Source organism: Periplaneta americana, chromosome 15 (genome assembly GCF_040183065.1).
Source record: "Periplaneta americana isolate PAMFEO1 chromosome 15, P.americana_PAMFEO1_priV1, whole genome shotgun sequence".
Taxonomy (NCBI): domain Eukaryota; kingdom Metazoa; phylum Arthropoda; class Insecta; order Blattodea; family Blattidae; genus Periplaneta; species Periplaneta americana.
The window spans coordinates 175590179-175603190 of record NC_091131.1 but is presented as its reverse complement, the minus strand read 5'-3'; positions in this window follow the sequence as shown (position 1 = coordinate 175603190).

Sequence of the window (13012 nt, the reverse complement as noted above, 5' to 3'; positions counted from 1 at the left end):
TCAACATAACTTAAAAAAATTGAAATAATAACATTTCCAAAGTCTCCCCGTTCTCCGGCCTACTACTACTATTATCACTACTACTAGTACTGCTACTACTAATACTACTACACCACTGCTACTGCTACTGTTACTATTAGTACTACTACTATTATCACTACTACTAGTACTGCTACTACTACTACTACCGTTACTATAAATTGTTCCAGCTTTCTATTGGTTTTTACAATGAAACAACTTAGGAGCCACAATCAGATAGTTCACCCTTTCCAATTTTACAAAATAAAAATTAAATGTTTTTACTAAAATAATACATTTTCCTATTATAATTTTGAAGTGTAACTGCGTTATGAGTTCCGAAAAAATTTGCACACTCACCAACTCTGTGTTTAAAAATATATTCTTTTAATATCCACTTTTGAGTAGTGACTCTCATCTCCGTCCCCATCCAGAACGGAATTGATATTTTCACAGAATGACTTATACTGACAAATATTAATACTCTAATTCACTTATGGAACAGGATTTGTTTATAATCCACACATAAACAGATACACACTTTCCGCCACCCATACACAAGCTGACAGTGACCTGCTTACATGTAAATATTATGTTTAAGGGAAAGTGTTGTGTAATTTGAAATTTGTTTTGTCAAACGGTCATTTTTCATTTTCATATGTAGAAATATCATTGCTGTAGCAACTGAAATTCAAGATTAGTAAAAATAACTTGGTCAGAAATCTTGGAAAGAAGTCAAGTACCGGGGCACTGTAGATCACCACAGTGAATATATCTCAGGCATTATTAAGATAAATTCAAAACATCTTTGTCATTTTACTCCTAAATGCACATTCTTTTAAATGTCTGCAGTAGCTATAATTTTGATATTTGCTTTCAAAATTTTAAAATGAATAATATATCTAAAGAATCAATATAAAAAATACTTTTATAGAAACATGGGAGGATATTTTTCAAAGGCAACAAAATAACAAATCTCTGTTATACATAAAAGTTTCCTAATAGCCTAAGAATGTGTGGCGCAAATATCATGTATTATGTAGCATTAATATTTCGGAAGATATAAAGATATTAATACTTTTTTGTGAGAATAAAGTAACAAATTAAAGTTACAGAAATTGCGATCCAAGTTTATTGTCATTTAGCCTGTGCAGCAGAGCTTTCAAATGACTGTTAAAAGGGTCGCAAGTATGCATTAAATTTTGTCTGATAAATTTTATAATTTCGAAGATTATTTTAAAGAAAACATTTTTCTTTCAAAAGTTTACTGGTTTTCCACCACATTGTAAACGTCCTTGCCCCTTGAAAACCCTGTGCACCAGAGCTTTAAAAAGAGCGTTGCAGCAGCTAACAAAGGCATCAATTTGCATTACATTTTTCTCACATATCAAAGTGTATCTTACAGCAATTTTTTTTTTAATTTATAGATTTTCCACCATATTAAAGCCATCCTCTCTCCTTAACATCCCTAGCAAGCAAAAGCGAGCGATCGAAAGCGGGCGGGCGGGCGGGCGGGCGGGCAGGCAGGCGATGGGTCTTCAAAACTCTCACTGAGCGCGCGCATAGAACTTGTGACTCTGACAACCTACGAGCAGAACTTCAAATCCTACACAGAACAACGGATATGACAACAACATTATAAGGAAGTCCACATACAAGAACTCACGACCAGAAGCACACGAAGAAGATCCTGAACTTAGGAACATGAAACAGAAGGCCATTCTCCCATACATAGAAGGAACCACAGACAGAATTGGGAAATTACTGAGTAAATTCAATATCAAGACGGTATACAACGCCCCACACAAGATCTCCCACTCATTAGTCAAAGTCAAAGATAAACTTCCATACCTCCAATCAGCCGGAATATACATCCGACTCTGTGAATATGGACCATACGAAAAATCAGCAATAGCCTTACACTCAGCAGATTCAGGCCACGCCATCGAATTCGACAACATCAAGATAATAGATAAAGAAGACAACTTAAACAGAAGACTGGTTAAAGAAGCCTTCCACATCAAACAACATCCCAACATCAACAAGGACGAGGGGTTACAACTCAGCAACTCATGGGGAAGCCTATTCCAAGATCATACTTAGGAACGAGAAGCCAGGTCTGCACATGTACGTGCCCCCCCTTCATCCGGACATCGGGCACGATACCAAGGTCACTCTTTCGGACCTTATGAGGGCCAGTATTTAATATGAATACTCCCCTCCATACAGACCTCAACCAGATTGGACACTGAAGGACCAATCAGATGCCAGAAGGGGAACCTACGACCTATCACCGAAATTACTCCCCCCAACAGACTATTTCCTTATCCAACTGCTCTGAAGATGACCACAACACAGCAGTAGAAACGTCAGCTACCAACATCAAGACAACGCAGTAGAAGTCCCGAAGCTTATCCACAGACCAAAGAATATTGAGTGTTTTATGTACTAGAGAACGGAAGAATCTGGGAAGTGCAGTAGAGAAAAAGTGAAAGTGAGTGCAAGTAGAGATAGTGAACCAGAAAAGCTATACCAATGAAAGAGAAAAAGTGATAAGTGAATTGAAGATGTGGTAGTATTATTCGAATATTCGAATATTGGAACACTGAATGAATGCAAGAGTAAAATTCTGAGAAAAGCTCAGTGAAAAATAGGGCAAATAATGTAATATTGTAATGTATATAATTGGTGAATATTAGTGAAATATAATAATTGAAGATAAACAGAAAATTAGAGATAACAGAAATGAAAGATAGCAACGATAACAGAGGAGGATTAGTTTACATTGTAGCCGAGATTGTTTCTAAACAAGAATAATGTAGACAACTATTGCAAAGTTATTACTAGGGACTGGATTTGTAGTTTTTTTTACCTATTCTTTTCCTTGCTTCTGAACTCCTAATTTATTCAATATTTTTCCGAATTATGATCGTAGGAATTATATATGTGAAATCTGTTGAACCTAAAAAAAACCTAAAGTGGACCTCAGTATCTACAAGAACCTAAATCATTGTTGATAAGCTTTATCCTATATTTACTGCATTATATATTGACCTTTTTTTTATTTTGAGAGAAATATCAATACATTTCTCTCAGGAAAAATCTGTACTTAGCAGTGACAACATCTATGGCTCCCTTCCTCTCCTCAAGACACATTTCAGTGACCTTCCAAAATATACAAAGTACTTGGAATCTTTGTCGCTACAACTGAAAGTTGCAATTGGTGTCATTGAATTGCTTCTGCAGAAACAAGTACCAGGACCCGTGGGTGAAGCCATTACATAAAAACTGAAGAAAGTATTGGAGACGAATCCAGGGTTTGAAAAAATGAAAAATGTGTCCTCCATTCTCCAGGAGGAAAAACTTCAATTGTCAGTTACCATGGGTACCTGTACAGTGGCAGCAATTAAATTTGCGCCTATGACGTCATGTGCTATCAATAGGATCTTTTCGTCCTTCAAATGCAAAAGTTCTCAATCGAGAATCTTGAAAAGTATTTGGTCATATATTGCAACCAGGAACAGTATCAGTAAATAATGTTGTCTGTTACTTTTCAAAATAATTCTTGGCCAAGTTTCAACAAATTTAATTCAGAAGTTGTGTGTACTGTACCTTTTATCTGTTGAAAATTCAAATTTATGTAGTTATATCCAGGCAAATTATATTAGATAAAATGTTGTTACAATCATTTATCCAAACTACAAATAATGTTAAAGGGGCGGAGCAAAAATTTCGAATCTTATAAATTTTGATAAATACAGTGAAACCTGCCTTTGCGGTCACTTCATTTAAATGTCCACCTGGTCAAAATGCCAATTTTCTATGGAACCAATTGGATTTTCCATAAGATCAATACAAATTCTCTCTTTATTTAGTGGTCACCTCATGTGCTGGTCAGCGCCCAGGGTCTATTTGGATTGGAACCTGAGTATAACAGTCACTGTTCAACAAAAAATCTTTTCATGGATTCTGTCAGACCTATTTTTTCGATGGTTAGAGCACAGGAAGGAATGTTACGAGGACAACAGCTAAGTGTACAACAGTACACCCTCCATATCTTGGTGTTAGTTGGTTCTGTTTTATGACTCTTTTGTCACTTTCCACTACGACCCTGCACAGCTATAAATTCTTACTCGTTTTTAAAGGATTGAAACACGGACGTTTTCTATCGAAAATGTCATGGTGACGTTTTAGGTCAGTAGCCAACCATTCAAATTCTTTTATTTTTTTTCCCCCTCTTTCTATTTTTCTCTATTTGGACTAGCTATTACGAATTTTTCTTCTTTTCATTCAGTTGATTCAGAGGAACTGTGAACTTAGTTTGAGAGAGAAATCATGTCTAACAGTAAATCTAGAGTGGTGTTAAGTTCAGAGGTGAGATGAAAAATGATTGAAGAAAGTAAGAAGGAAACATCTCGTACAAAAATTTCAGAAATATTCAAATGTGGAAGGACATTTACGGTATAATTAAGAATATAGATGAAATATTAAAAGAAAAATATGCGTGGTGGCCAAAAAGGAAGAGAGAATCTGTGTTTGGTAATCTGAATGATTCCATTTACGAATGGTTCAAGTGTGCAAGGGCGAAGAAATTGCCAAAGAACTCAATGTAAGCAATTTTGTTGCTTGTAATGGGTGGTTAGAGTGCTTTAGAAAACGGCATAACATTGCATTTCGTTCTGTGTCTGGTGAAGGAAGTGGCATTAAAACCAATGTTATTGAAGAATGGAAAAAATAGACTGCTTTCAATTCTTACGGATTATGAACTCAGAGACATTTACAATGTTGACGAAATAGGTTTTTTTTCAGGGCCCTCCCTAACAAAACTTTAAGTTTTAAGAAAAAAGAGTGTAAAGGGGGGAAGTTGATAAAAGTCAAAATAACCCTGCTCTTTTGTTGTAATGCTGCAGGAGAAAAAGAACCACTCTTAATGATAGGGAAATTATTGAAATCGAGATGTTTGAAAAATGTTGACATGGGCTTATTGGGAGTGAAGTGAACTGCAACAATAAAGCTGGATGACATCATCATTGTTTGAGAATTGGCTACGCGATTTCCAAGATTAAATGACAAAGTCGCAATGTGATCAGTGTTTCTTCCTCCAAATACATCACATCTCCAGCCCCTTGTTGATCAAGGTATTATCCAGTCATTTAAACTGAGGTACCGCAAGAGAGTTTTGAAAAGGCTAGTTGCAAGAACGGAAGAGGCTGACATTAATATGCACGATTGTTGTATGCACACAGTACTAAAAAGTCAATGAAATTCAGTATTTTCATGCTGATTCATAAAAAATGATAACCTTAATTAAGCGGCCACCTGATAAAACGACCATTTTACAAGGTAACTTCAGATGGCAGCTTTAGACAGGTTTCACTGTAGTTTGGTTCTTGAAAAGTTCAGTTTCGTGGTCCATGTTGCCTTAATCATCGCCGGCTGCTATACTGCACGCCTTCCCACTACTGGCCATCTCCGTGTAATCTTGCGAACAGGAGGTAGTGCACAAATTTGCCGCTGTGTCGCTCATAGCGAGGTACAACCAGAGCAGTGTATATTAGAGAATACCGCATTCTCGATGGCGCACAGTAGTCTAAAATCCATATTTAGGAGGACAAATGGAGAAAAATGACATGTAAAAAAAAGGAAATTAAACCCTTAAATTATTTTCCCTATATAATTGAGTAACACTGAATTGATAATCTTAATCAGTGGAGGTGGCTGCATAGCGAGATAAGAAGCCGGTAACATGCCACATTTCGCCACCCAGCATTCTTACTCAGCAAGTGCCGCGAGTCTGCCGTTTTCCTTGTGCTGTAACTCTGTTGTAAGTGGTCGATTCCATTCATATTTGGTATCAACATGTCAAGTAGTTCTTTAGGTATGTAACACTGTTTGTTTGTGTTACATTTAATGTTATTATAGCATGTCAAATTAGCATGAATGGACACAGGACAAAATATAAATATAACCATTGAGTGCAGACTTTGCTAAGGTAGAGAAAAAAAAAAAACCCTTTGGTTCGTCCAAAAATGATTTTTTTTCACTTCCTCCACTATTTACCTCTATTTTAAATCTAGTCTTAAGGTGCGCAGATTTGCGGAAGTAATAAATTATGAGCACTGTTCTTTCGAGGTGCAGTAGTGCAATTTTTCTCGGTTGCAGTTATTTCAATATCTGTGAACCGAATCTGCTTCCGCAGTATAATTCAGGGAATTCAAGATGACAGCTTGTTAATTATGTACCAAATAAGCTTTCCGAGTGTCCAAAAGGTGCAATAGTACCTAAAATGTTACATTTTCTCCCCCATAAGATTTTGTCTAAATGCATCCCCCTGTAAGGGGCACTTCTGCTCATACCAACGTAAACAGAGTTTGTACACAAAACAAATGTACTAAGTGTAACTACTGTATAAAATTTCATAAAAATCTGTTAGATAGGACAAAAGTTACTAATTTTGTCTAATTGCGCCCCCCTATAAGGGGTAGTTACACTTAGACCAACGTAATGAGAGCTTGTATACAAAACATATATGCTACCTGTAACAACTTTAAAATTTCATAAAAATCTGTTAAATAGGAGAAAAGTTACTAATTTTGTCTAATTGTGCCCCCTAAATGGGGTAGTTCTCCTTATACCAACGTAATCAGAGCTTGTATACAAAACATATATGTTCCTTGTAACTGTTTTGTAAAATTTCATACAAATCTATCAAATAGGAGAAAATTTACTAATTTTGTTTAATTGCGCCCCCCTTTAAGGGGTAGTTCCCCTTATACCAACGTAACGAGAGCTTGCATACAAAACATACATGCTACCTGTAACTGCTTTGTAAAATTTCATAAAAATCTGTTAAATAGGAGAAGAGTTACTAATTTTGTCTAATTGCGCCCCCTATAAGGGGTAGTTCCCCTTATACGAACGTAATCAGAGCTTGTATACAAAACATATATGCTACTTGTAATTGCTTTGTAAAATTTCATAAAAATCTGTCAGATAGGAGAAAAGTTTCTAATTTTGTCTAAATGCGCCCCCCTATAAGAGGTAGTTCCCCTTATACCAACGTAACGAGAGCTTGTATACAAAACATATATGCTACCTGTACCTACTGTGTAAAATTTCATAAAAATCTGTTAGGTAGCTGAAAAGTTATTCATATGTCCCGCTAAATTTGCATTCTAGACCACTGCGTGGCGGCAGCCATATTTACTCCTTGCTCGGCACAGAAGCGTAAGCAGTAATGCTATACTAAAAGCCAGGTCATGGATATATTTATCCATGGCCAGGTTATGAACCGACTAAACCGGAAGCAATGTTCTGTTGCTTTGTTTCTGAGCTGTGTTGCCACATAGTGGCGCGAGATTCAAAGTATGTTCAGCGTTTGTCACCGATATGTTTAAAATAACTGCTGTCTATAGTTCTCGATAACACTATCAACAATATTAGTAATTAAAATTACTGTTTTAAGAAAGCACGAGCTAATGACGCTGGTACGAAATGCGACTCGTAATGCACGTCATACTGAAAATGAACTGGGAAGTTTGGCTACACTGTCTCCGTGATTCCGTTGCCAGATTTTCGTTAGCAGACGACATTTTCACGTGAGGTCCAATGAAAAGCTCCGTTCTCCTTCCCCCCTCCGCCCCGCCATACTCAACGTGTCATCACTGCACAGGCTACCCTCTAACCCGCACTTTTCTCTCGCCCTGCCAACTACTTCCTGTTTAGTCGGTTCATAACCTGGCTTTTAGTATAGAACAATGGTGATTAAAGGCGATATCATACATGTTGTTGTAGTTTATTGAACACAGGAGACAAGAATTAACAAACATTATTGTCATAGCGAAATGACTCATGGGAGATAACACTTTATTATTTATGTTATGTCCATTTCAATAGGGATAACATCAACAATTTTCTAATGCAATTCTCACGCCAACATTTCGACCGCCACATTTAGCAAATTGTTGTCGTGCATTTGCTATAACAGACAATTTTCTTAACAATAAATATATTCTAGTTCTAAAATAGCGATAAGACTTTTTCAAATATATTATAACGAATTGAGAACGTATGAGTTGAAGTGTTAATGAATAAAGACTTCAAATCCTTTAGTGTCAATACATTTTCTACAAACGTTTCACATTTTTCTGCATTTAGAATTATATCAAATACGAATTTATAAGGGTATACGTGACATTTCCATGTACGACTTGAGAGTCACTAATATGCTAATAAAATTTATAGATTCATCCCTGTTATCAGTTATTAGATATGAAATGCAGTTTTCACAAATACCGGTATTATATAACTTATTTTGTTTTATTTTGAACAATACCGATCCCAACAAATAGTAAAGAGCTTGTTGTTCACTCAAGTCAATATTTCCATTTTCAGTTAAATTAAAATTTAGCCTATATCAATTTCTTTTGCTCAGATTCATCTTCACTAGACCTTTCTGTTTCGGGTTTACTTACATCTATACCTAGAAACTCAACTAATTGTTCAGAATCGCAAACTTCCCCAAAGGTCTTTTTCCCTCCGGCTTCCCAACAATACTCTATATGGATTTCTGGATTCGTCCATACGTGCTACATGCCCTGCTCATCTCAAACGTCTGGATTTAATCTTCCTAATTATGTCAGGTGAAGAATACAATGCATGCAGTTCTGCGTTGTGTAACTTTCTCCATTCTCCTGTAACTTCATCCCTCTTAGCCACAAATATTTTCCTAAGAACCTTATTCTCAAGCACTCTTAATCTCTGTTCCTCAAAGTGGAGTTCAAGTTTCACAACCATACATAACAACCGGTAATATAACTGTTTTATAAATTCTAATTTTCAGATTTTTTTATAGCAGACAAGATGACAAAATCTTCTCAGCTGAATAATAACAGGCATTTCCCATATTTATTCTGTGTTTAATTTACTCCCGAGTGTCATTTATATTTGTTACTGTTGCTCCAAGATATATTAATTTTTCTACCTCTTTGAAGGATAAATTTCGGCAAAAACGTAATACGGCGAACGCCAGTAGGGGAAGTTATCCCCACCCGCACCGCTCGGCACCTCGCTCGCATGCTCTCTCTCTACTATCTGCCCCGCTTCGATGGATCACTGCCTACCACAATGCAATACGCATTAGACAACTGTCCACAACCACAACGCAATATTCATTAGACAATATGCATTAGACAACTGTCCACAACCACAATGCAATACGCATTAGACAACTGTCCACAACATGTACTATTAACGCAACACAACACAACGCAATGTAATGTGGTTTTCATTAAACAACACTCACCTTTTAACTCTGCACTGTTCTCGAAGTAACCTGGACAATTTCAGGAAGAAGTACACGTCTTCGGTACTGCTCATCACTACACGTGGTTACGTCAGTACACGAAGCTGGACACGGACACAATGAAGCTCCGTTAACACTTATGCCACCCCCGTAGTCAACCCCTACCAAGCTACATTCACAAGCCCGCCAGTTTCTACCCATGCCATTCCATCATTGTCTCCCGTTATGAATCCTTGCAACAATCCTTGGACGATACTGCAAGATGTTATAGGCCCTGCTAACACGTGGCCGAAATGGATACGAAAGTTATTTTGGACGAAAAACTTGCACTATAAGCAAAGGTTCAAACTTGCCCTTTTCGCTTTCGCGAATGGTACTTCACTTCCCCTATTACTCCAGACTCTCAGATTCACTAAAGCATTACAACCGAAACACGAGAGGCATTAGGCTACATTTCCCTCTACGCGAGACTGGAAACTGATGCGGAATTCAGATCTCGTTATTACACTTTCGACTTGATTTTGCATACAGTCGTAAGTTTGAGAGATGAAGTTTAGGAGTACATCATGCTCCAACACCAAACTGCCCTTTTCAGGGCAACAAAATACGTATTAAGAAATATCCAACGACACACATTGCATTTCTACAATACGTTATGGCAGTTCCCTTAAACATAAATAGATTCATTTTCCCTTCTACCCCAAACTCGCCTCGGTAGCCGAGAGGTCTAAAGCGTGAACAAAAAGCGTGCATTTAGGCGTTCAGGTTTAGTTACGAACTTTCTCGGATCGAATCTACCCCCTGCGAAGTCGTAAGAAAAAAGAAAAAAGAGAGACATGAAGGATGGAACAGAGAAGAAGAGGCTGGCGGGAGAGAGGGAGAGAGAGAGAGAGAGAGGAGAGACAGACAGGACGAAGTTCCTCTTTTGCTTCGTAGATGTCGTTACTCTTTTTGTTCCACTTTCCTACACTATATGTCACCCCACCCTAAACCCCTATTTCCACTCTTTCCTGCTAGGGTGTGTGGTGAGCTTGTAGGGGAAAAGTGGAAAGGGGACGTGAGCGGAGCTTTGCGTTCGCCATATTACGTTTTTCCCTAAATTTCTAATTTTTATAGTTCCAGTTCATATAACATTCTGGTTACGAGACATAATCATGTACTTTGTCTTTTCGGGATTTACTTCCAAACCTATCGCTTTACTTGCTTCAGTAAAGTTCCCGTGTTTTCCCTAATAGTTTGTGTATTTTCTCCCACCCGCATAGACAATAAGCTGTAATGCTAATTCAGTACAACAGCAATTGATTACACATTGATTAACTGCATAACAACACGGCATTCTTCATGATAACGATGGAAAATCACACTAGAAACCTGTGTTCCTACGCCAAGTCTTACGGTGTACTGAGTCTCCGCAGGAGTAAATATGGCCGCCGCGTCGGCATTTGTTGGATCAAAAGAATGCCGTACTCTCCAATATACACTGCTCTGGGTACAACTCGACCCACTGAATATTTATTGCCGTGAGTCAACAGTACGCTGTAGACACAGCTTCAGTTAGTTTGACAGCATAACGTGATAAGTGTTCTTAAGTAAGGTATCAGTCTGCTGTGTTAATATGCAATCATGGTGTATTGCTGTGTGCCTTTCTGTAAAAGTAAAAGCCATGGAGTAGCAGGAATTTCATGTCATGAATTTTCTGTTAATGCAGAGCGAGCTGAAGTATGGTTGAAAGCAATTTCAAGAGACAACTTCCTACCGAATTTTAATTCAAGAAGTTCTGTAGTGCGTAGTTTACCAACCTGGACTGAAAATAAGGAAACTAAAATATGATTCTATTCCCAGTGTTTTCAGTGGTTACCCTTCTTACAAAATTACACCTAGAAAGGCGCGCAGAAAGCTTGTCTGCTAATCAGAGAGGTACAAAGAGGAAACGTGATAATAGTCCTGAATGCAATACCGAAAATGCAAATGACGCGGATACTGTTACTGATAAGTCATTCCACTCCATTTCAGTTCAAACTGAAAGCAACATTCAACATAAATTAAGAGATACTGAGGCAGAAAAAAGAAAACTTCGATTGAAATTGTGGCGGGCGAATGTAAATATACGAAAATTAGAGCTCAGCCTACAAGATGTCAACAGGAAATTAGAAAAATATAAAAACAAGTATTATGAGGCTCTTTCTGCTATATTAAATATCAATGAAAATGATCCCTCGTATCTTAAAGCCTCAATGTTATTAGACTTAATAACAAATTTTCAGAAAAAAATATCCTAGATGGTCGGAAAGTAAGTGAAGGACTGTGTGCTTTGGCAATATGCGAGTCCTAAAGGGTGCAAACATGCCAGAAATTACATTTTCGATATCCCTAGCAAGAGTACACTTTCCAGATATGTAGGGGATTTGTCGTGTGACACTGGAATAACACCTCTCATAAAAAGTCGTCTCCTTCTGGAATCGAATCAACTAAACCAGGCAGAAAAATTGTGTTCATTAATAGTGGACGAAATGTCAATCAAGCAACAGTTGATATATGACAAGAAACTAGATTCTTTCTTCGGTGAGTAAGATACTTCTGCCCATATTGCTAATTTATACAATGCACAAGATAATGATAATAGAGAGGGTGATAACAAAACAACAGAGAAGCAAACCATCCTGGCAAATAACCTTCTTTCTTTTTTGATATCAGGACTGACAACGCAATAAACACTTCCTGCAGCATACTTCTTCTCAAAGAGGCTGTCTGGTGCGGACCTCCATAAACTCACTCTATTCGTAATAAAAGAAATCGAATCTTGTGGGTTCTTAGTGTTACGTGTAGTAACAGACAATCATAAAACAAATGTAAACATGATGTGTAAACTGACATCCTCGAAAAGTGTGAAACCAAGAATACCTCACCCACACAACAGTGAGCGACCTCTTTATCTTGCATTCGATCAGTGCCACATACTAAAGAATATAAGAAATGCATTCCTAGATAAAGTTATGTTCGATGGTGATGAGGCAGCCACGTAAAGGAACTGTATAGGTAGAAACACATTATTGCCACGGCATGGCACGAAATGTGATTTCCTGTGCTGTCACGTTCTGCATTCAATGTGTGGTATTCGTTTTCTCCATTTATTTACGTTGCTTAGAATCACACTATTCCCACGCCACGGACGCCACGTCCTCTCCAGTGTAGCACTCGTGCCATCACGTTTAGGTTTTCTGTTGCACCGGACATTGTCGGACGGTGGAGAGCATGTGCAGGTTCATTATGGAGGAATATATCATTGAAAAAGTAAGGCAATATGAATTTATGTATAATTTTAAGTCATCCAATTAGAGAGACTTAAACATGAGAAAAGAAGCTTGGGAAGAAATAGGAAGAGAGATGAATATAAGCGGTGAGTACTGTATGTTAACTTATTTCCAAGAGCTATTCCATCTCAAATCGACCGAAATAGAGAAAATTGACCTTAAAATTTCTAAATACAATGAAACTTTTTTTGTACGTACAGTGATACAATGAGTATAAAAAATGCGAGGGTTTTTACTGATCGATTTCATATGGAATAGCCCATAAGTAAATCATCGATTCAACTTAACGTCATTATTACTACTATTTTATTATTATTATTATTATTATTATTATTATTATTATTATTATTTTAGGAGGTACATCAGTATAGATGCGACC